At 35.2% G+C, this 25,362-nt stretch overlaps 1 long non-coding RNA gene across 1 annotated transcript in view; it reads right to left on the bottom strand.

Annotated features, from left to right (window-relative positions):
- LOC122819571 overlaps positions 1-23,589 on the bottom strand; it is a 74,996-nt gene extending 51,407 nt beyond the window's left edge. The window contains exons 1-2 of the long non-coding RNA XR_006368631.1: positions 23,486-23,589; positions 23,278-23,357 (exon numbers count right to left, since the gene is read on the bottom strand). This is a non-coding gene — a long non-coding RNA (uncharacterized LOC122819571). The remainder of the gene's footprint in view (positions 1-23,277; positions 23,358-23,485) is intronic.
- Positions 23,590-25,362: the final 1,773 nt, after the last annotated feature.

Below are 25,362 nucleotides of genomic sequence, written 5' to 3'. Positions count from 1 at the left end.
GTCACATTACAAAAAAACTACATTTTTATTTTTTCATTTATATGATACAGTTCACATAGTTACAGTTTTGTTTGGGTTTTTTTAGATTTTTTTGTTTTTTACAAATTTAAACATGAAAAGTGTAGGGTCTTTTTGTGTTTCCCCACCTTTATTCATGTATTATAAAATCATTTGGACTTCTGAATCACCTTTTGCTGCAACTTAGCTGTGGAAAGAGTTCCTGCTAGATGGGCATCTATAATGAAATGGCCAGTTATCTCCCAATTAACTCCAGTGAACAGTAAAGAAAATCCTTCACAAAGCATGATACTGCCACCACTTTGTTTTACGCTACGCATAGAGGGATTAAGGTGCAGTGCAGTTTCAGTTATCAGCTCCACACAAATCTTCACATAATCATTACTTCTGAAGGTAGGCAGTTTCGCTGAAAATTATTTCATTAAGGGAATCTGAAGACAAATACACACCACTTTTTTATTCTACTTGTAAAAAACAAAAACTTTCCTGTTGCTTCTAAATTATGCTCTACTTCATGCTAGCATGTCACATAAAGTCCTAATTCAACACGTTTTCATTTCTGTTGATAACAAATGTCAAAAAGTGCATTAGGAAATAGAGGCACCATAGTAGCTTGAAAAGTGACAGCAAAATTAGGGTTAAAGCTGCAGAAAGAACATTACAATACTGAGGAAGAACAAGAGCATCACTGTGTGTGAAAGTGATACTGAGGGAAAAGGTGGCGTTGTCTCTCTCCACATACAGAGAGGAGTCAGCTTCTTCTATCCTTGTGAGTCTGGCTGCTAAATTAGTCAGTCATCACATATCATGTTGCCAGTCTAGTCATTACACAGTCAGGGCAGACAGGTCAAATACCTGTTCAGATAACACACTGTGACCTGTTACTGTTATTTTACATGAGCTTACCAAGAAAGGTAACACAAGCTGCCCACTGCCTGCTGTATCTAAAAGCCTCCTTGTTTCTACAATACTTTTAAGCAGTAGTCCATCATTTAAAATTGCCCCGACCAGACTAGTTAAGTGCAAACATGATTGCATGGAAGCATCAATGGGATCAACTAAAAAGTAACATCTGCTGAGTTTATCACAATCAGATAAAGGTTTTTGCTTCAGATTTGTTTTGCCTTTCTGATTCTCCCCACAATTATTAAATTGCAGACGCCGGAGGATCAGCAACATTTGACGTAAACACAAACTGTATATGAATTACTTTGTAAGATTAAAAAAAGAAAATTATATACAAAATGCTAGTAAATTTTACCACTTTTGTTCAATTTGTCAGAATAATATTACATTTTTAGTCTGGTTGAAATGAGTGTTTAGCTTAAAAATAATAGAACATTAAAGTATAATGAAACTGATGAAATCTTCTAGCAATTCCATTAAGTTATTAACAAAATGATTAACCAACCTATGACATTTCAGATGATTATTTTTTGTTTCCCAAGTGCTGTTAGACATGCCAATGTTTTCTAAATTTTTTCACTATTTCCTAGTTTTATTTTGGATGCTTACATCCATTTTCTTTGCACACTGAACCAAATTATTTCACAAAAACCAACATTATTACTTTGTTGTGGGCACACCTGAAAATTTCCAACTTCATTATGTTTCAGATTGTATAGTATTTATTGTATTCTTCATTTGATGCGTGTCCGCCTTTAACTGGGCAACTCCACAGAGAACCTTTGTTTTATGTATGTTAGTTACGTCAGTTGCATATGCGCGATATTGTGTCTCAGTTATGCCACTAACATTGTTTTTGTTGTTTTGACTTGATGTAATGTTGATATTATTTATGTAGAAAAGTGATGGCTGGATTGTTATGTATCTAAATGTAGTTATGTCTGGTTGATTTTGTTTTTTTTATTATTATTTAAAATGTGTGATGTTTTCAACAGATTTATATATTTTTTTCCAATAAAGTGTCTTTTTGGCATGATACTGCTTAACAAGTCACTATTACAAAAAAAGTTTAACATTGATGTAGATCTCACAGACAAGCTCTAAGATTATGATAAAATGGAGTCTTATGTTTTTCTGCAAACACCTGTCTAAGGATTAGTTTTAAATCGGACACACAGATCATCCTGTTTGACTCCAGAAATCTAGAATTTGCAATGGAGTTAAGCTTGAATGTGTGTGTGTAACGTTCACACAGTAATTAATTTGGTGGCTTCTGATTGCCAGGGTTGTTTACTGGTTGCAGACTCAAGATCGGGGGTGTCACATGCCAGATTGACTTCACAAGGCTCACATAAGACCATGCAACACCAGAAATACACATTTTAAAAGAGAAAATAGGAAGTAAATTAGAAAGAAAATGGAAAAACCAAAGCTAAGAAAAAAAGATGATAGACAAAAAAAGAAAGAGAAAAAGCAAGACAAAAGTAAATCCTCTTGCATGCATTTCATTCTCTGTTAAGACTCATACACACACAAATGCCGACTGAGTGACAGAGTCTTATTGCAGGTGCAAATTGAAGCTGTGAGGTGTGTATGTTGTTCATTAAAGCGGGGTGAATCTCTATTGGTTTTCATTAAGGCACCTGACCACACAGACTAAATGGTTAATCTAGACAGCTTCACTCCTCTACTTGCCCCATCTCTATTTCTCTCTCACACTAGTACACACACACATGCCCACATTCAAATAATCCTTAAATCTGTCACCAACAGCACATACACACCCCCACACACAAACCAAATTCTTATTTATTAAGCAGAGGTGACAGGTACTGAATAAGTTGTTTTCTGGTAACTGTGTGTGTGTGTGTGGGTGGGCAGGCGTGTTTGTGTGTGTCTTTAAGGCCTTGAGTTTTCATTCCCCTGCATGTGTTTCTGTTTAATATTGCCTCTACTGCAAATTTCAAAAATTTCTTCATATAGGTTTGAGTTTTTGTGTGAGACTGTGTGTGTTTGTGTTGAAAGGACAATTGGCGCCTGTGGTTATGAGTTAGGTCTAATTTCCAGGAGGCCTGTCCTGGGTAAACAGAGCTGACACACTGCTCCTCCAACCAGTTATCTGTCACTGAGAATTAGACACTAACACACACCATGAGATATACACAGCACACCCACACACACACACAATCACAAAGGTGTGTCTCTTTCCCTCCACATTATATAGAGTACCTTTAAAATACATTCATGTAGTTAGAATTTGTTCACATTTTGTCAAGTGACAATTTTATGTGATAAACCCTCATAAGATAAAATTGTGAAGTGAATGGAAAATATTACAGTTGCAAGTATTTACAACTAAAGAATCTAAAAAGGGTATTCTACCCTCTTTACTACAACACACCCCAAAAATCCAGTTCAATTGTCAAAAATCCAGATATCAATTGTCATCAAATTCACATAATTAGTAAATGTTAGTAAAGCAGGATTAGGCTGTACAATATGATCCCAACATTTGGACATCTCATCGGGTCCCATTGATTCAAAAATCTGAGAATGGAAACTGTGCAGAAGCTCAAGGCCTATGAATTTTTGCAAAGTTACCTTTAGACAAAAGTCTTACTGACATTACTTTTAAGAAACTTGTCTTATGTGTCTTTTAAATAAAATTGTAAATGTTCATCATCATAAATCTTACAAATATTTAGAATTCTGGCTAAGAGGATGAAGGATAAAATACAAGAAAGGCATAAATGTAACTGATCAACTTTGCAACTTATGTATTTGGAAAAAACCCAACCCGTTCATTTCAGTAATGACCAAAGCAATTATCTTAGCTGCACCCAAATAGTCTGTGAGCTTCAATCAAGCCAATGTGTTGATAATCAGGGCAGGTTATTTACTAAAGACTTGGACAGGAAAGATGGATTCTTTCAGTGTGATAATTGGCTATGAGAATAAAATTGTGAGAATATTTTAGGTATAACATTAGCTTCAGAAAATATTTATGTGGTTTTCATTATTAAAAACTGAACAGGTGGATCAAAACTGCAGTGGATGATAGGTCTTGAATAATGTGTGGTTGGAAGTAAAGTGCTATGTTTAACAGACTTACGAAAGGCAGCACTGAAATGAGAGCTAAATTGTTTAATAGAAAACTAAAATCTTGTTTAAAATGAAAGATCATAATTTTTTAAACACCTGGACACTGTGATTTTCTTTTTCTTATTTTAATCAATTAGCTTGATCACATGATTTTATTTTTGGAGCAAATCAACAATATATTTACATTTTGAGCATGTGTGGGAAAGACAAAAATACAGAATGTTTATCTTGTGAATCCAAATATCTAATTTTACAATTCAGAGAAGTGTGTTGTATAACCTTCACATCCTGGAAAAAATAAATAAATACAATATTTAAGTATAAAATGCGGCTGGTTTTCAAGTATATACATTTTTCAATGGGTTATGTCACACACAGCTTGTAGCAGCTTGTCAACAAGTGTGAATCAACATGGAAATCTCTAAAGCAAATAGGAAAAGTGATTCAGGCCTGCAAGAACAAACATATATGCAACAGAAAATAAGAAATCTTTCACGTGCCTGTTAAATACATGATTTGATATGCATTATTGACAGATCTTATGATTGTATTGTATTATATTATAATTTCATATTATTGCATATTGCAATAGACCATGTGAATTAGGTACTTTAAATATTCTACGGCTGTAAAAAGCTCAGAGTCAAAGAGTCACCAGAAATCATTAAACATGTGAAAAGCAATATATGTGAACTGCAGAATATTTACAAGGGTCCAGCAGCCCAGTTTGGTGCCCTGAAATACAGCTTTTATTCGCATCTTTCCATCTTATTATTCTCTCACGTTTGAGCTCTCATTCTCACAGGGGACCTTTTAACAGTGTGTAAGAAAGACGGTTTACAGAGTGATCAGAAGTATCTGGTATTGCAGATGGGCTCATGGTAACAGTGTCTGATCTCAGCTTCCCATTATTCCAGTTCAGACACTCTGCCTCTTCAAGTAGTCTTGCAGCACTTTAAAGCCAAGCCTTGATGCAATCATATCAATCTTTTGTGCACTCTCGGGGGCCGTCTTGTCACTCTTTCAAGCTTTGAACATGCAGCACCATCCACACACACACATAGACACTAATGGAGAATATAAAATTACATCTGCTAAAGAATCCTTTGTGGTGGCTGAACCAGTATGTCACTAAAGAAGTTTCAGAATGACTATTAGATGTTTTCTATGTACTGATAAAGACAGCGAGAAAAGCAAGTGGAAGTATCTTAAACACAAAAGGATTTTCTTTTTTTGTCTAGGGAGAAAACATGGCAATATGAACTGTATTATAAAAACCACTCTATTCACAAGCTTTCATCTTTAGATTAATTTGAAAACCAAGTTCTGCCCAGCAGAGCTGCAATTTGAAAGAGTGTACTTCTCAGTAAGAATAAATTACAGTGCATCTTTTAAAGTTTTCTAAATATATTTAGAATTTTGAACTTTTCATGCTATGTTGCCTCACAGAAAGAAAGATGTCAACTTATCATTGTCCTTTTCTGGAAAGACTATTTTTATAACTATGTTTTGTTTTGTTTAATAATTGTATTAAAAAGCAGCTTTAGATACATGCTAGCTTATTTATTAGTGTACAGGTGACTGTAATACTCAAAACACATTCAATGTTTCTCTTTATGTCACCTCGCCTGTCTGCTCCAGTATTTATGCTTGGAGAGAATGCTATAGGAAGGCATCCAGCAGAAAGCTTAAAAGCCTTTTGGATTTTATATGTTTATTTGTAGCTTTACTAATTACTAACATCCATAAAGCAAAACAGCGACACACAGGGCAATCAATCATACAAGCAAACACTCATATCTAAGGGCAATTTCAGAGCAACTAAGAGTGAACCCCAACTATTTTGCAGTTTACTATTTGTGAAGTCACCTAATCGTGACGTTTCTATGAACCATAACTCTAAATTATTTGAGAAAATATTTGCATATTCACTTTTTTAAATCAAATACTGAAAAGAAAATGTGGCGGGAGACACTGAAATATCTCGGTACAATGCTGCTTGTGACATTGTGAAGATAAAGAAGACTTTAGCTTCTGTAGCGCTAAGAAGGATTTCACTGTATTTCACAGATTTGGTCTATTTGGTGCTTAAGCTATTAAAAAGAATAGGTGTTATTTCAAGGGATTTTAAGAATTCTTGGATTTTATGGATGCCTGTGTTCCCCAACTCTCACAAATACTGAGGAGTTCACCATAGGCAAGTTTTTTAGAGTGTAAAACATATTTGAAATCATCAGGCTCCAGAGCAAGGGTCTGCGATTCTAATCCCCCAGGGGTGGCGTCCTGCAACTTTTAGATGTATCCTTGGTCCAACACACCAGAATCAAATCGTTGTCTTACCTCTTTAATATACAATCAAGTTCTCCGGTCCTGCTAATAAACTAATTGTTTGGTGAGTCGAAGCAGAGAGAGGCATCTAAAAATTAAAGGACATCGGCCCTTGAAGACTGGAAATGGAGACCCCTGCTCTACAGGAATATGTTTCTTCAACAAGAAGATCAAAAGAAAAATGTCTAAAAACCTACATTGAGGCATTACCTTTTATCTGCTTTGTCAAATATTGCAATGGCAGATTTTCAATTACGAGCGTGTTTCCAAATGTAGCCACTGAAGTCCTGTGAAGTGATTTTATTTATGGCCTTTAGATGAGTTTTTCACCACTAATAAAATAAACTTTCAATTTCAGAAACATCTGTGAACTTTTATGAGCTCTTGATTTTGCACATCATTCAGAAAAATGGAATATAAAATTGCATTTCATTTGTTTTAAAGCTGGGATGGAGCAAAAACAAAACACACAAAAAAACTGCTTTTCCTATCTGAATCAAAGTAACAGTGACAGAGTATTGGGCTGTGGCTGCTTGAATGTGTGTGTTGGTTTGTGTGCAGGCGTGCGTGCGTGGGTGTGTGTGTGTGCATCTATTCCCAGGACCTGGGCAGCCTATCAAGCAGCTATCCATCCTTTGTGACGATCAATATTTATGAATCCCTGAGGACCTGTGGTATGAAGCTTATAAACAAGCAATGGAGTAGACCAAGACAGACCACCAAACAAACACACAATAGCAGCAATATATTAAGGTGCACATGCAGTTACACAAATACTGAGGAATGAACAACACACCACTGAAGGTATAGATCTGGCAGACTTTAAACATAAGTCTTAAAAGTTTAGAATCAGAAAGAATATTGTAATTAGTTTCTAAAAAAATGTTCTTTAGAGTAATATGCTTATAGACTTCCAATTAGATTAGGTGAAAATATGACCACTGACCCCTATAACTTCAGCTGAGTTATAATAAATAAATACATTTAAAAACCCACCTTTTTGAATTAATTAAAGTCAATAACTTTATATTTCCAAAATAAAAAATCTACATCAAACATCAAATTCAACCTGGATCATTGATATTTGTATTTCTGGTTCATTTGGTAATGGAAGGCTAAGGAATTCACATTTAAAAATATTTATCAATTCAACTGACATACTATACCATAAGCCTTTCTATTAAGCAACTGAGAAAATTTGAGCAAAAATATTTGTCGATTTTTTTGTTTTATATATAAAAAAATTCAACATACACTGCAAAACAGAGAGCATTTTCTACTTAGAAAATCCAATTCTTGAAGAGATTTTATCTCTCACCCAAAAGATTTCTTCAGTTCTGAACATGACTGAAGCTAACAGACTTAAATGTTATAGTTAATGTAGTTATGATCACTTGCAAGGCATTTAGGAAATGTGAGTCACTGATTCTACCTTTGATTCAGGTCATTCTTTAGTACGATTGAATGGATACTGACTGTCACACTCAACTAGATTTAGGTCTGCACCAGGTAGCTCTATTTGTATGGTTCGGGTTATTGGACCTCAAGAACGTGAACCAGAGCAATTACATTTCAGGGGGCATAGTTTAAATATCTAAAACTACTTTAAAACTTCCCCATTACTTGGTCTCTGTGATGTCTTCACAGTGATGTTTATTCACAAATTTCCTCTATCAAAACTTTGAGCCCTTCACATAACTTTATTAATACTCCAAATGAATTAGACATAAATTCTATTCGATGTTTTAGAGACATCTAAGTCAGTTGGGTGCACTGGGCTTTATTTAGGGCGTCACAGTAAAAGGGGGAGAATACAAAAGCATTCATAACTTTATAGAGTTTTATTAGTAAAAACAAAATGTAACCATGCAAACGGTCCCCTTCACAATTATGTGATGGCTTATCACATAAAGTAACAGCAAAATATGGTTAGTGTTGATTTAAATGGGACAAAATGTGGCAAAGTTTTTATAGGCACTATCCTGTACTTATTTTAATGTATGTGTTATCAAAGCAGGTGGAAGCATAACATGTAATTAACATTTCATAATCAATGTGGCAGAGTTTGACACCTTGTAATCACTGTATGAAGATTAGCACCTACAGCCCCAGGACACACACATGCATAGACAAACAGCTGGAAAAAGACAGCAGCTTGTCCACACATCTAAGCAGCCAAGTAAGGCAACACACGAGCAAACTTTGTATACACAAACAAATGCGTCTACATGCAGCAACTTGCTCAGCTGATCAGGCTTGAATACACACTTCAGAACCACACACATATGCACACACAGTGGGCCTGTTTAATATCATTTACATAATGAGAGAGCAGCCATGGTAATAGCTTTTCCTTTCTCTTATTATCATAATTTCACCCTGGGCGCCAAATGACAGAAAAGGAGAGAGAGAAACGGAGAGCATGATGAGGGAGAGACAGAAACATAGAAGTGTCTTGTCCTTGTTACCCTGAAACAAGTCTTTGTCAAAGTCAAGGCCAATCGGCCCCGTTTTAATTCTTCTGTCTTTGTTTTTACTTACAGGTTTGGGCATTTCCAATTATCTTTGTGTTTATCGTATACTAGTAGGTATTGCTGTTCTGTTGTAAAAGACACAAAAGTAATTTGTTTTGTCCAGATTTGTTTTGTCTACCATTTTTGCTTTAATGTGACAAATTTTCAGCAATTACAAATATCAGAAAAACATAACTTGACAGAACAGATGAGCATCAAACTCTCAAACCCATGTATATTTCTATAAGGAGTTTAGCAATTTTCTACAACCCTCCCACAATCTAAAGAGACAAGGTAATTTTGTCTTCACAAGTTTTCTCTTTATTCTGTGTGCATTCCAGTGGGGTCGCACTGACTATGTGCGTTTTTACGAAACTGACTATCTGACTGGGTAAGCCCCCCCACTGACATTTCCCATACTCCTCCTGGAGGAAATGTGGAACAGTGGTAGCCCTCACATGTCACAGTTAAGGTCAATGTTTATGATTCAACAATAAGAAAAACTGGGCAAGCTGATTTTTGGGAAGATATTATGTGCACTGGCAAAAGTTGGATGTTTCAGAAGGTGTTTGTTCTCTAACTGCTGGTGTAAAATTATTTCAGCATATGAAAAAACAACATAAAAAAAAAAACATTAGCTCTCTGCCAGAAAATCCTCAAGTTAAATATCAGTTGTCAGTTTTTGACTATACACATTTGAGAAAGGCAGCAGGACAATGATCAGAAGCACAACAAATATCTCCAATTAAAGTTTAGACTTGTTCACATCTCTAATGCTGTGACATAAGGGTAATGCTATTTCAGATTGCCACAATGCATAATTTTATGCAATTTCCATAAACACAGCCAAAACTTAGCAAAATTTAAACAAAAAATGTCAAGGAACCCAGGGGGTATAAGCAAAGAAAAGTGGTTACTGACATTTTATGCTTACTACGATCATGCAAATTTCTTCCTCTCTATTTGGTTTCATTCTTTTTCATATCTTATGTAACAGTACACCACAAAAACCACAGCAATCTCAAAACACAGGGACAATTTTCAAAATCAATGCGTAAATGTTCATGAACTTCTGCAAAGCCCCAGGAGGAGAGCAGGGTCATGTTCTACTGAAATCTAAAGAGTAAAAGACATATTGGACTCCTGTGTCTGTATGTCTGCTGAATGTCATTGATTTCTGACAAAAATAAAATAAAAAAAGACCATGTTTCATTCGTAAAAGAGGGATCAAGTGTTGGACACTGTCTTGAAACACTGAAAAGTCTTAGTCATCTTTTCTTCTTTTTCCCCCTCTTTTGTCCAAATTTTCTTGTCGACTCTCTTGATCATTATTTCAGTTATTTATCTCTTATTTCACTTTTTTTCCTGTCTTCTTTGTCTCTAATCTCCATTACTTCAACTGTCTCCCCTGTCCTCTTGCCATTCAAACCCCCCGTCCCTGCTCCCCCCACTCTATTCTGTATCGACAGAGGAGGTATGCATTTTGCTAAAACATTGGCTAATGAATCATTGATGTTGGTGTTGAGGTTTCAGATGTGCGGGGGCAGCCGGATGTAAATAAGTGAGGACTAGACATGGGGTATAGCTAGCTGATATGCAGCCCTGTGTCTGAAACATTGATGAGATATGTTGGAGTGTGTGCAAATGTGTGTGTGTGTGCTAACAAAACTCTGAAGGCTATTTAAGAGGGCCAGATATGACAGTTGTTTACAAAATGATAAAGACACCAAAGAACCAGGGGAGGAATCCAAGGCCAAAGAGGAAAGAGAGTGACAAGAGGAAAGATTTGCATGGAGAAAGGTTGGGATAGTGTTACTTGTGTAGGGAACAAATATTAGAGTATGCATAGGCTACAATGAATACGATACAAAGGCAAAATCTGATTTTAAAATTATGATACATTTCCACTAACATGACCATCATCACTACTAAGTCTATCTACAGGACTGTCCACAAAAAAAAAAAAAAAAAAAAAAAAAACTTTTTAAAAATATTTTGTCCTGTTACAACCACAAACTTTTTTGTATTTTTTGGGAATGCAAACACTTAAGTTCGCCTTCCATTTACCTGGCAGAGCCATTGATGGCTCCCTCATGTGAAGGAAATTATTTTCCTCTGTAAGAAAAGAAAAGCTGGTTGGATATGAGGACAAGAGTTAAAAAAGATTTGAGATTTGGATAGAGTTGTAACTTCCTGAAAGATAACAACCATAAATATGCAACATTGAATGAATGGTTCAGTGTGACAGATCAAAAATTTTGTTGATTCGTCACCTAACATTTGATTTAAATACAATGACGTTTGTGGTTGAAATGTGCTAAAAATTTGTTAAAATGTTGAAAAGTCTTAAAAGATTCTCAAAGATCATTGTTCTCACAGAACATTGTTAACCCTGAGATTATGTATTGATCTTCCAAAATAAAAAAGCAACTTTTAAAATGGAAAATATTACTGCAAACTATACAGATTTTCAACAATATTATCTTAGTGGAAAATCTTTGTAGTTCCTTGCTTATTTTTTATGGTCACTCCAATTTGATGTTTACCACATATACCATTCATTAATGAAAGTTAGTTGTTTATTTTATATTTGGTGAGTTAGAACCATGTGTGATTTATTTTTGTCAACAGAATTATAGTTTTTTTTTTTATTTGTATTTCATTTCTCATAATCAATGTAGAAAACCTTGGCATTTTAGCCCCCTTGTAGCACAATGTTGCCCTGAGGCAACAAACCCTAATCTGGTTCCAGGAGGTGTCAGGGTCCGATTTTATGATTGATATGTAATTAGGAACCACTAAGCTCCCAAAGAATGCTGGAAAATATTTTTTCCCCCAAAAAAATAAAAAGACATGCCATAGAGGGTTTTCCACAAACACTTCTACTTGAGAGTTTAAATTCACATACTCATTTATTGATTCAATTGTCAAGCAAATTATTTTAATTGAAAAACATCCTCATACTGCAGTTTAAGACTTGATTTTAATTCATGCATGCAAAGCCTCAAATAATAAGATTATTATAAAATTACAAAAAAGTTTTAACATATCTGAAGTGAAAACTTTTATATGGTGGAATGGACTCAGATATTCCAGCTTGGAGATCTTCAGTTTTGTTCTTGTACAGAATGGTCTATGATAGTGCAATACAATAATTATAAAAAAAAAAAAAAAAAAATTCATGCAGTTGGCCTCTGACAGTTTCATATTGGAAAAAAAATGTTAGCTCAAGCATTGTATTTTTATTTAAATAAAAATATCGACAAAGGTCTTAACTTGAGGGGAATTCCCTCGTCTTTCTGGACGTTTCAGACTCTAGCACGTTTACATGCACTCTAGCCAATCTCTGTTCCACACCTTCACTTAAAGCATTTCTCGGGCCTCTTAGCCTCTTCCTCCCTGCATTGAACACCATTAATACAGTCATTTAGTCCACTAATACATCAGTGCGGTCAGTGCTCTTACATTATGCATCAGTTGAGGTCAGGGCACAGTGAACTGTGCTGGTCTTGAGTCTAACCACACATTGTAAAGACATTATCTATTTTCCACTGAAAACAACACTAAGAGTAATGGGTGTGGATATCCTGATCAAGATTTTATGCTCCTCCATATCAAGTGGAGTCATTTAAAGTGGGTTAGATGCCATGCTCGAGACTTAATCTGATATTTGAATTTTCTTAGAGTACACAGATGCCCAGGAGTCTCTATAAACAGAACATATATTAAAATGTATTACACCCACTAAGTGACTTGGTGAAGTAAGTTTCTGTTTTTCAGAAAAATTTCAGAAAAGTCATGTAAAATTTGAAAATGTCTTTACTAATTTATTTTGCCAATTTCAAAATTCACATCAATATTTTTAACCAAGTACTTTCAGATAATTTTTATTTTTACAGATACATATGTTCAGCTAACAGAAAACTTTTATATTTTGTCACATTAAAATCACACCTTTTTTATGTCCAATGCATGTGACAAACAGAAAAAAGCAAATGACTGAAGTGGAAGGGGCAAAAATAATTTTTACTCATTCTTCTTAGCTGAAGATTACTGCTCAGTGTCAGGTTGTTTACAGCTTCTAACAGATGTTTAGGTCTGTCCATCTTCCCATCAAATCTGGCCAAAGTTCATGTCCCTATTGAAGAAAATCATCCAAAGTCCTCCTCTCTACCTCACTGATAAATGTCTCATATTGACATGTTCCATGTCTGTTTGTGTTCATTAAGCTATTTGTTTCCAGTGCACCCTACTCATCTTCTAAGGCCTGAAATTACCTTGTACAGTTAATTTCAGTGCACTTCCATAGGCAAGTACTATTTGGGGTTTCAGATTAAATGGAGCTGAATACATATTCAGATTTTTAGATTTTTAGTCAAACACTTTGAAAACCTTGGTTCCCCAAAAACACAGATGTTTTTGCTTAAAATATGAAAATGGAAAAATGCAAACAAAAATGTCAAGCAAAAAACACTAACAATGTTACGAGAGGTTGCCATCAAGAACTCCTTCTCTTTTGCCAGAATATAAATATATATTTAACAGAAACCTCATTGTAACAAGTCCTAGTAATAAAATTGCATTTCTTATAATATGGCACTTTACCAATTAACTGCACTTAAGCTCCTGTTAACAATATGCTCCTTTCTTAGCATGTGAAGAACATGCATGCATAGGCCCACACACACAATGATACGCACAGCTCTTAACCACACAGTAAAACCCCATTATCTTCTAACCACAAAAAACATCTGCGTCATAACATAAAAAAAACAAACAAACTCTTTGAAGCCTGTTAGCTTTTCACCGCAGGACAGGGCACTTTAGATGGTGCTTTACTGTTAACCACAGTTGCTCAAGCACTTTACCGTCTTGCCGCAGTTTTTGGGTGTGCATCCATGTACGAGCAACGTCTGTGTCTCAAACCACCCATGTACATGCTCACATGACTGAGACGGGTTTTTATCATTTCCTGGCTCACTGCTTATGTGTGTGTAAATGCAACATGATACTTTAATGAAAGGAAAAGAAAGATAAGGAATATGAGAGTGAGAGAGTGAGAAAATAAAAAAGTAAGAAGAGTGGAAAAGCTACAGAGGAGAATGTATTGATTGAAAGGATAAAAACTATAGAGAGAGATTTCATAGTATAGTTTGACATTCCCAGCAGCACCATGTTGTTGCCTTATATAATAGAACAGAAACATGGAAAGTCTGGGAAAACTAGTACAATCCTAAATGTTAAAATTGTGAGTGAAGAAAGAAAAAAATGAGACACACACTTGGGTCACAATGAAAAAGAAAGAAAAGTGAAACTGAGTTAACAGTGAAATTCAGACAGAGAAAGTGCGACAGGGCGGCAGCATTACATCTTGATCAACAGATGACTGATCATGTCAGTGCTGGCCATCTTTCACCAGCCGCCGCTTGATGACACTCCATGACCCCCCTGTACACACACGCACACACTTACACAAGAACACTCCCGTGCACATTATTTCCCCCGACGTACCCTGAGGCAAGAGCATCAATAACAAAAGCCCTGGCCAGGGGCCCCCACTCACTCACACACACACACACACGCAGACCCCCATATGTCACACTTTCACATATTCATGCATGCATTCAAACACACACAAGACCAGACACACACAAGATGGTAAGGTTAGTGGTGAATAACAGAGGAATACTTTGGACTCACATACGCACACATGAACACAATATGGTTCCCTGCCCTCAGGCCGGAGGTCTTACCCCCTACGCAGTACCCCGTGTTTTTTGCTGTGCTACTACAGCTCCTCTGTGTTTACAGATACAAAATATATAAAAGGAATAGATTAGTTCTTACTAATGTTGAATCTGTACAAGTAGAAAAAAACCCATCTGGGGATGAAGTAAAACAAAATAAGAAATGAGTTTAATAAGATTTTTCTTATATTTAAGGTAACAAACTAGTTACCCCAAATACAATAAATAAAATGCTTAAAAAGCTTTAAAACTGGTTGTTCCAAATGGCTAACCATAAAACAAACAAAGAAATATTAAGGAAAAACTAAAGAATAATTATGTTACTCATTTGTCAATGTGTACTTTTACGTTAACACAGTTCAACATACCAACTCTCACTTTCTGTAAATAGAATAAAATTTTTAAAAAATTTATAATACTGGAGAGCTAACATAATATATATGAACATGATTTCTTACATTCTCACAAGTTTGGAAGTTTGGCAGGATATTCAGTTTAATTAAATTTTTGCTTTACAGATCTGGCCCTGTATCTAAACAAAATGTGAATTGTGAAGTAAATGATTAAATGTTGTAGTTTGCAAATACCACACTAACAAATGTCCATCAATTTATTGTTGCAGCCCTTTCATCTTTTTACTGTGGCTGCTAAGAGAAAGGTTGTTTTTTATATTTTTTGCTGAAATCAGGATGAGAAAAATGCACTACTTGGTGAATAACAGAGGGATACTTTTTATGCTGTTATCTTTTTATCAAACATTTAAAGACATGCAGCTATTGTGCAGATTACCTTTTTCTTCGCATAAGCAGCATAAGTAGTAATGACATTTCATACTGGAAGATTTATTTTTGGGATCAAATTCCTCTTTGCATTATGTAGTATTTAAACAGATATTGGTTTCTGTTTCCTTTGATACGTTCTAAGATACGTTCTTAATAGTACCTTAGAAATCGAACCATATTTGCAGTTCCAGATGCTTTTAGTATCATGTAAGTATATATAACAAATATAAGTTAACCAGAGAATCCATCCATCTTTTATTTCCTTTCTAACATTTGTACATACATTTGCCCATGAATCAATTAATTCATCATTCTGTCTATTCATTCATTGGTATGACCATCTATTTGTCCATGCATCTATCTCTTCATTAGTTTGTCCATCCATACATTTCATTTGTCCATCCATCCATCTTTACATCCATCTATGGTTTTCCATCCATTCATATGTCCATCCAGCCATCATAGAAATATTTTCTATTGAAACTTTATTTTACTCAGACTATCATAAAGGGTTAAATATGAATAAGAATGCTAGAAATTTGAGAATGAGTATATCATTTAGATATAAAAAATGTGTAAAGGACTTGATTGATGCAGAACTTATTAAAATGACATGCTCTGCATTATGTGCACAATTATCAATGCTGGACAGAAGAAAGAAAAAAAAAAGAACACAGACTCTGCAACATGGGAATTGAAAGTGGGATTTAACCCAGAACAAAGGAACTTATTGTGAAGACATAAAATGAGAAGAGGTCACGAGGTGGAAAGACGGTGGCGTTGTGTTTCCACCCTTCTGTTCTGACAAATCCTAAGTGTAATGGGGATGTACTTTAACACCTGAGTCCACCACAAGCAAGAACACACACGTCCACATGACATCTTTGTTTTTATGGCTCTCTTTGATCTTTTAGTATCAGACTTTGTCCCTTTAGCTTGGTCCTGTTCGTTTGATATTATTAAACAAACACACCTGGTGTCCAATTACTTGAGGCAATGCATGGCTTCTCCTCACTCTTGAGCTTGAAGAGCAGAGCAAGATTCATTCTTCACAGCACACATCCAATGATCTTACATCTCCAACTTATTACTTCTTTTTCAGAAAAGGCTGGAGCCCACTTTCACTGTGGTCACTAACTGTGAGGCTTAGAGCAGTGAGTGAGATGAAACAGTGTTTATAAATCAGGGAGATTTAAAAAGGAGAGTTCCAACTTCACATTTATTAGCTTCCATGCTGAACATGTGCAAAAAAACTGAAAAATTTGTTTTTATTGTAATTTCACACTAAAATATATGATAAATCCAAATTTTGGCTCAAGTACATTTATTCCAAAGGAAAAAAAACTGTTTTTAAACCATCATTGATGAAACTAATAAATAAAATGTAAATATGTTGAACTTCATCAGTCTCTACAAACTTAATAGATTTAACTTTTCCTAAAATACGACATGACTGACGAATCTTCAACATTTGAAAGTATGAGAATCTTTCATTCCAGTAGGCAGATGCGAGTTTCACTAGTCAGGAAATGGCTACAAGAAAATATATATTCTTTTAAATCTCCCCAATTTTAGAGTCAGAAAAATATTTAAAAAGGATAAAACAAATTGAACTGCTATACACAAAGCTGCCCCAGGACTAATATCTTTCTTGAAAAACTTAATGTTTTTTGTTTTTTTTTTTCACTTTGCAAATTACTTTGATCAAGTTTCCTTCCTGCTGGCTACAAACATCACTCCCAAACCAGGTTGAATGCTTTTTGGGGGCGTAGGTGAGGTTCCCACAAGAAGGATCAATAATTGTGGCCCAAAATGTAAATTTTTGTTTCATTAAACTACAAAATAGAAGACCAGAAATCTTCTTTGGGCAGACAGGCTTTTGCAAAGGGGCGAGAGTTTTTTGTTGTCTGCTTTCTTTGAGAAGTGAATTCCTCCTTGGTCTGTACCATTGGAATCCAGAGCAGAGTCCATTAGACGCTGCCTTTTAATACTGACACAGGCATCATTTTTAAGTATGGCCTTCGTGGTCAGCGATAGATTGTTTATACTTCTTACAACACCAGTAATGCAGGTCTTACTTTTGACTTCTCAGCACATCCTCCAAGATTTACCACAATGTGGAACATCTTGAGTTTTCAAGTCATTATTCTGTGGGTTCTGCAACTAGAACACCTTTAGTTTTGGCTTTGTACTCTTTTTCCTGAGTTGGTAGCAGCCACAGGTCCTCACTGAGCTCTTTTGTTTTAGGTATGACTTGCCACAAACCAACAGCAGAGAGCAGCTGTTTTTCACCTGAACAGCTGTTTTGAATTAATTAGGGTAAATACAATGTTCTTGAACAGCATGGATTTATTTTAATGTTGTAGACTGTTGAATTTAAATATGTATTTAATATAATCAGCAGCTCACATTCTGTGATTATTTAAGTGTTCTGGATTGAAGGTTTATAAAATAATGTCAAAAGAAAAGGAAAGGATCAAAACACAAAGAAATTAAAATGGCTGAAAAAATATAAGAAGCAAAAGTTTATAACTTATGTGGAAATAGAGAAGAAAAAAAGCATTTTAAATATTTAAATACTATTTATATAACCGGTTTTCAGTAGCCAGCTTTCTAATGTGTGGCCCACTGTTGCTTATGTAATGAGAGCAACTACTTCACAGCACATAAAGCTGTCTTTGCTTCTTAATTGGACTTTTTAGTTATTCCTGTTAATGTTAAATACTGTCACAGAGGGTTTAAAGACTCATTAACGAACACACAATCACACTTACACACACCTTGAGGTATCTGGGTGAACGACACACTACAGGGATTGAAGTATAAAAAAATGTTAGTGAGCGAAGGCACACAATAAATAAATATTTACTTTAAGTGTATGAGCAAGTTGTGTCTTTCTGGGAGTTCTTTAAGGGTACTTTTTGTATTTAATTAATTAAACCAACTGTCAATGAACTTTAAATTAGTCCAGCATAAAATAATCACTTCCGTTTTGTGTGTGTGCCGGAAAGTGCAGGAAGAGTTTTGAGTGTGTGTGTGCGTGTGTGTTAATAATTAGCAGGCAGTAAAGCAGCTGTGTTAATTGCATTTAGTATCCTGCCTGGGGAGAGAAAGATGGGGGAGAGTGAGGACGAGAGCAAGAAAGAGAGAATGAGGGAAAGGGAGGAAGAGAAACAGTCAGTGAGAGATCCTCTCTCATCTCTTGTTCCTGAAATAGAGAATTCCCAAGTATTTTGGGATATAAAATGGAACGTGGAGCCCCAGGAGCAGGAAAACGAACACACACCAGCTACTGCACACACACAATTTTATTCACACTCTCTTACATGGACAGCCTCTGGGAGGATGGCGCTAACCTTAATTAGCCTAACACTGTGTTGAAATTGATTGAAATGCAGAACATCAATTATTAAGCCTAACTGTTTTCATAACCCCACACACACCCCAGCATGTAGCACATGTAGGGGAGGGAGAAGAGGGATGTTAGGGGTGATAAGAAATGAAAGGTCTGAGCACATCTCGCTGCTATAGTGTAATGTGATACAATGAAGACAAGGTGTAGGTAGTCGCTATGCAATCAAAAAGCACAATGGAGATACTGAGAAGAAAAAACAGTAGATAAATTAAGAAAAACAAAAAATATAAGTGTTATATATATATATATATATATATATATATATATATATATATATATAACTGTAATATTAGTACCATATATATTATGTATTAACTTGAAGTACCATAAAACAATATCCACACCCTTTGAATATTACTGTAGGTAATCACGTTACAGCAGTGTATAACTGTAAAGCATAAGGCATAAACATGGTTTTCAACTATTTTTGCAAAGCAAGCATTTCAAAAGAAAGACAAACACTATTCAGTTCACTTTACCTACAGTTACTTACAGTGCAATCAAGAGCAAAATATTCCCATCAGAAGTCCTAAAAATAGCAAATCATAATAGCCTACTTTTGTGTAATTTAACCTCTGTATGAATACCTACTGCTGTCCTGTGAAGGCCTCAGAGGTTTGTTATAAAATCACAGCTCGGTTAATAAAAAGTATTCTATGCTTTGAGCAACTCACTGACAATTGTTTTATTTATCCAAACCATCATCTGATCTTGCAAGGATTCTGACACAACTGCAACCCTACTAAAAGATGTCTCTTCACCTAAACTGACAAGCTACGAAAGAAAAAAATAAAGAAGTAAAGTAGTAGTCAAGATGTCATGATGATGCTGGAGTGACTGCAGAAATTCACAGCCGAAGTAAGAAAATCTGATGGAAGAAAAGAAAAATTGCTAAAGACGTTCTATATAAGGTTTACTGCATGGCATGTAGGACATGCAGAAAACATGTTCTAGAAAGAGTTGAACTTTACAGAATACATTATATATATATATATATGTTTTATTTCCTATATGACAGGAAATAAAACCCTGTGCATTTCCCTGAATGGTAAAAACACAGGAGTGCTTTTGTTCAGCATGAACAAGAAGGCTAGATAATGTTGCTGAGAAGATGAGTGGAGCTAAATATAAAAGTCAATGCTAAAGGAAATCTGCTCAATGCTAAACAAAAAAAAAAAAAAGATTTGAGACGGAGTCAGAGCATGACATCTGTAATCATACAGCCAGAGATTTGATTCCTGTGGATCAAAGGATTCTTTAAAATTCCACAGTCAAAATCAAGATCTAAATCCAATTTGTGTCTAGACAAAGAAATTTAAGTTCACAGAAAGTCTCCATGCAATGTGACCGACCTAGAGATTAATTACAAAGAGGAGCAGCCAAAATCTTCAGTCTCTGATGTGCAAAACTGTAGAACCATCTTTTGCGGTATATTTCTAGCAAAGTACTGGGTAAAGGGACTGATTACCTGTGCACAGCAACTTTTCAAATTTGTAAAAATGAAAGTCAGGTATCCCTATCCTTCTGATAAAAGAAATGTTGCAGTTACAAGAGAATTTGTTATGCGTTGACATTTATTGTTGCTTGATGGTGCATGTGTTTCATATTGCAGAACAACAGCTCATGACATTGTCAATAAAATCAGTATATGCCACTATCGCCTTTTAATGGCTTTTAGTTGTCTTTTTTGGTCTTTATCAGTGGGTTATAATTTAAGACCTAGTTATTGCTATAAGCTTGGCAGAAAAAAAACAAAAAACAAAAAAAACTTTAAATGCATCTCTAAAGATCATAACTTTGACAACAAATTAAACACCAAACCAAAACTTACTGAATAATGATACACCCATCTTTAACTTAAGTTACCATCGTAATTCAATGACCTTTTTAACTGAGCTTAATTGCAGTCACAAGTAAGTGATGTAATTTCAACCACAACATGCCTTATTTGTTCATTTTTATGATCAATTGCTTGCTGAATCACTGATATTCATGTACAACTCACAGATGACCAACAGGAGTAAAAGGTTTTTAATTATTTGGGCACACAAAACCAAGACAGCTTTGCAATTGATATCGTGTGTATGAGGACAATGAGCTCAGCTGGGTTTTTTTGGTTGTTTGTTTTGTTTTAAAGGTTGAATGGTCCACATAGTTAGCATAAAAATAACCTGATCAACTTCAATCACAGCTGTTTCTCTTAGAGAGCACACGAAAAATATGTAAATTTTGCAACAACCATTATGAGTAGCAAAATATATATATATTTTTTTAACAGTTAGCTAAAGAATTATAGTAGTCCTTTTGCTTTCCATTGTGAACCGGTAGTTTAAACACCTAGCAACATATGTAGCAATATATTGTTTCAGTTTCCGAAAGAGCTGCCTTAATATAAATTCACAATAAAAAAAAATAAAAAATAAAATTGGATTTTCACTCAACACTTCTCTCATGTGGACCATCCCTTTTTTTTGCCAGTGGAAAACAGTGTTCCATCTACTCATGTAGCCATGGTTTCCCCACATAACCCACATTTTGAAGCTGTTATACCAATTCCAGTTAACACATTTTAACCCAATGGATAACAGAGTTTCAAAGAAAGTCTTAGTGATATGAAAACTTTTTAAACATTTACAGTGCTCAGCTTGCTGGAAACATTTGCCACGAGGCCTGTGACTTTCTTTAACCAAGTCATGCTCGATTCGACTCGAAGACTGCCTGACCTTCAGCCCGTCTTTGTCCCAGTGCTACCATGACCCACTGAGTCAGTGGAAAACTCATTTAAACCTAATTACATGGGCCAGGCTTCTACTTCTCTTACTTTCTTTCACAGAAGAGCCACTTTCTTTCTTACACCCCTTCTCTATTCTCCTTTGCTTTCTCGCTGCCCTTTTCTCTTTGCTCTCTCGTTTCTTGTCTCCTTGTGCTCCAATTACTGGATCAAGGCAGCCCTGCACCACCAGTCAGCCAAAACACACACACACACAGGACATCCAACACTCTAGTGTGATCAAGAGGCCTGAAGTACAAAAGCTTTTACATGGTGCATTGTTATACCACTGGGGTCAGCAATAGGTTAGGAACCAGTCTTAATTAGTTTACATAACTTATATGCTTCTGCAGTTCTTATGGCCATAAATATTTATTTGGGATATAAAGGCAAACTCTAAATACACATCTACATGGCACAATGCACTGATGACAACAAATACACATTTTCGTATTCTCCTGCTGGCTCAAGGTTTAAAACTGTGTGGTCAAGTCAGTAAAAATGTAAAGAAGCCAACAAAAATTCAGCAAAAGAAGTCAGAAACAAAAGTCATATTAAAGATAGATGACAGTGTGGGTTCAGCACACACTGTCCTGTCCTGCAGGAAATAACAGATAGTAAACAAAGAGAAAACCTCAGTCTCTTTGTTGTAAACGTAAAAGGTTTTCACAAATAAGTATATCATGAATTGGTTCTAGTACTTAAATATAACATGACATAATGTAATAATAAGCAGCATAAATACTAGTAAGTTCTAACTTTGCACTTACACTGGGTGAGGTGTTTACTGTAATTCATCAACCTCAATAACTAAATAACTGAAAGTTATGGAGGAACAATTTAGCATCTGCAGCCACTGCAGCCACTGTGCATCTGAACAATTTTTAGTCCATTAAGAGGCTGCTAAAATTACAAGCATTAACTGGATCATGTTTACAAAGAATCTAATTGAAATCAGTTCTAAGACATCAGCAGCAGCAACAACAACAACCACAGAAAACTGGCCTCTGCCATTACCAGTCTATATTACTCTTCCAGAAAGTTTAGGTACACTCAGGATCTGTATTAATTTGTTTGGGAAATCCTCACTGCTCTACATGGCAATAGGACTCACGAGAATGGAGAGAATCCAAGGCCAAACCATATGGAAGGAGGCTGAGGATCAACAAATGCCTGATGATACTCTGGTAATGGAGTGGGTCAAGTTAAAGTACTCACTCTGGCGCATTAAAAATAAATAAATGCATAAATTCCTGGCCATGTATGTACAAAACCATACATATGTAAACAGAATAAAAGCAAGAAATATTCATCCTCTTAATACAGTTAGAACATTTATGCTTTAGCAATTGCTAGAACTGAAATACTTCTGACAATCCAGGTGTGTTTGATGCTCAAATTGTTTTGCAAATCCACTTTAGTAGAATTGCTTTACAAATGGAAATTAGAATTGTTACATCTAATAATAATTCTCATTGATCACAACATAATAAATATTTCAGATTTGATTTCATGCTACATTCCGCTTCAAGGTTGGGAGTGCATGTACTTCTGAATAAAGTTATACAATTAAGGGAAAAGGAAACATAATGTAGCATAATGAGCAAAACGTTGCAAACCTCAGCTATTCTGAGCGTGTCAGAACCACGATGTTTATGCAGACGATCTAAAGGAGTATCAGAAATTTCAGACTTACATTCGATTCTTCAGAATTATTAGTGTGCTTTTGGCGCCCTCTTCCGACAATTCCAGGCTTTTGGGAAAAAACTTGTAAGACTGAAAAACAACAAACAAATGATACCCTAAATGTCAGCACTGATAGATTAGTTGTAAAATAGTGCGTAAAATAGGATGCGTTTGAAATTAGAACATAAAAAAAAAATTATGTGCTATTTTATACTTACCTTTTCTAGTCAGTGATAAAAAACGTCAACAAGTGGATAAAACAAATGGCATGTGTACTTCCTGTAACTGGACGATTAAATTCTAACTTTAGCAGCGTCAGTCATCATTTTAGCTCAAAAACTAGCGGAAAACCAGAAAACAAAAAACACGTAACCTCGCGCAGCTGCTTCTTCTGATCTAATTAATACGTCTTCGTGGTAGTTGGTTCACGCAGAAACGAAGACTCGAGCCTTCTTGTTGGTCCAAATTACTACCTCGATTTCTATTAAGGGGACTCTGCCGCCGCAATGTTTGCAGCCGGGTATAAAAAGAGACCGCATAATTTTCTTTACACTTTACCATTTACTGCTTCAGTCTAAAATCTGAGAAAAGGTATAACTACTATATAGTTTCTTAAAGTAGGTGACATCACAATAACTACTAAAATGAAACTGTCAGTAGCAGGCTAGGTAGACAATAGTAGATAAAGGCCAACTTTGTTATGGGATGCCCCCTCAAGTGCAGGTGGTGGAAGACAGAATAACACTCCTGTTGGACAATGTCTCCATTGTCTCCCGCCCCATGCATGAAGCTGTTGCTGAACTGAAGAGCTCCTTCAGTGACAGACCGGTGCACCCTAGATACATAAAGGAGCCTTGGGCCTTTCCTCCAGCATCTGTTTGTCATTATAAACATCACTGATCTGAACTAAAGCTAGCTGATTGTTTACATGTCTATTGGTATTTTTGTTGTTGTTTTTTCTCATTTCAAATACTTACCCTGCAGTTATTTGCATAGTTTTTCCCACTTCTTGTAAAGAATCTGTTGTTTTATGGTGCAAATATACGTTCAAATTCTCTACATTTTTAAAATTCTACTAATTAGTCTTTCAGTCTGTGTGACATTTTAAATCAATATAGTATTTTCTTAGCATGTACTTACATTTGCCTTTATTGTAGAGTACCATAAAGTTTGTTTCTATTCTATTAAGAAGAGAGATTTAAATTTGATTCTGAAGCATTTGACTAACTTGAGCTTCCCCCTTACTGAGCTACTTCCTACTTTTCTCCTGTAGTGTTCACTGGAATGGTAGAGACAAATGGACTGGATTGCAATTGTTAAAACAAACTTTAAAATTGTTTTTGAACTCCACGAGGTGTGTAAATAAATGGCTCAAATGTATTGGTTAAAAAACCCCACTAAGATAAGGAGAAACAAAACCAACAAAAAACAAACAAAAAAAAAAAAAACACTGATCAGCCAGAGACGTGTCAGAAGTTTGTTTCTAGGTCTGTAGATGTGACAATGAAAAATTCTGAAAATTATTTTTTGAAGTAAAACAGCTTTATTAGTGTACACTGTAAGAAGTCGTAAATGTTGGATAGTTGGAAAGCCTATGAGATCATTGCTTGAAGAACATCAATTCTAACAGGCTGCATTTTAGTGGATATGCTCCGTTTATAGCAAGCAAAAGGAACAACGTGTATGGAAAAATAAAAAGTAACAACTATATAACATTATACAACATCACAAGTGACATGTAGGAACTTCACTTTATCCAAAAAGCTTCTTTCATAGGACATTTGCTGGAAAGATGCTCGTTTTGAATACACAATTGTCATCACAATAAGAAGAAAATACAATATGATCTGTATGTAGGAATGCAGACATCAGAATGTGTTAAAGTGTCCTTTACAACCGCATTTGATTCCAGCTTGCCTCTAAAAAGGATAACAGCTGGTTGGTCTGACAGTACAATCTATTGCAAAGGCTCTTGATGGATCATGCCAATATGCAAGTAAAAGGTATGGCCATTAATATATATATATATATATATATATATATATATATATATATATATATATATATATATATATATATATATATATATATATAT

The sequence above is a fragment of the Gambusia affinis genome, linkage group LG17 (genome assembly GCF_019740435.1).
Source record: "Gambusia affinis linkage group LG17, SWU_Gaff_1.0, whole genome shotgun sequence".
Taxonomy (NCBI): domain Eukaryota; kingdom Metazoa; phylum Chordata; class Actinopteri; order Cyprinodontiformes; family Poeciliidae; genus Gambusia; species Gambusia affinis.
The sequence above is the reverse complement of the archived record's forward strand: the minus strand, read 5'-3'. Positions and strand labels throughout refer to the sequence as shown.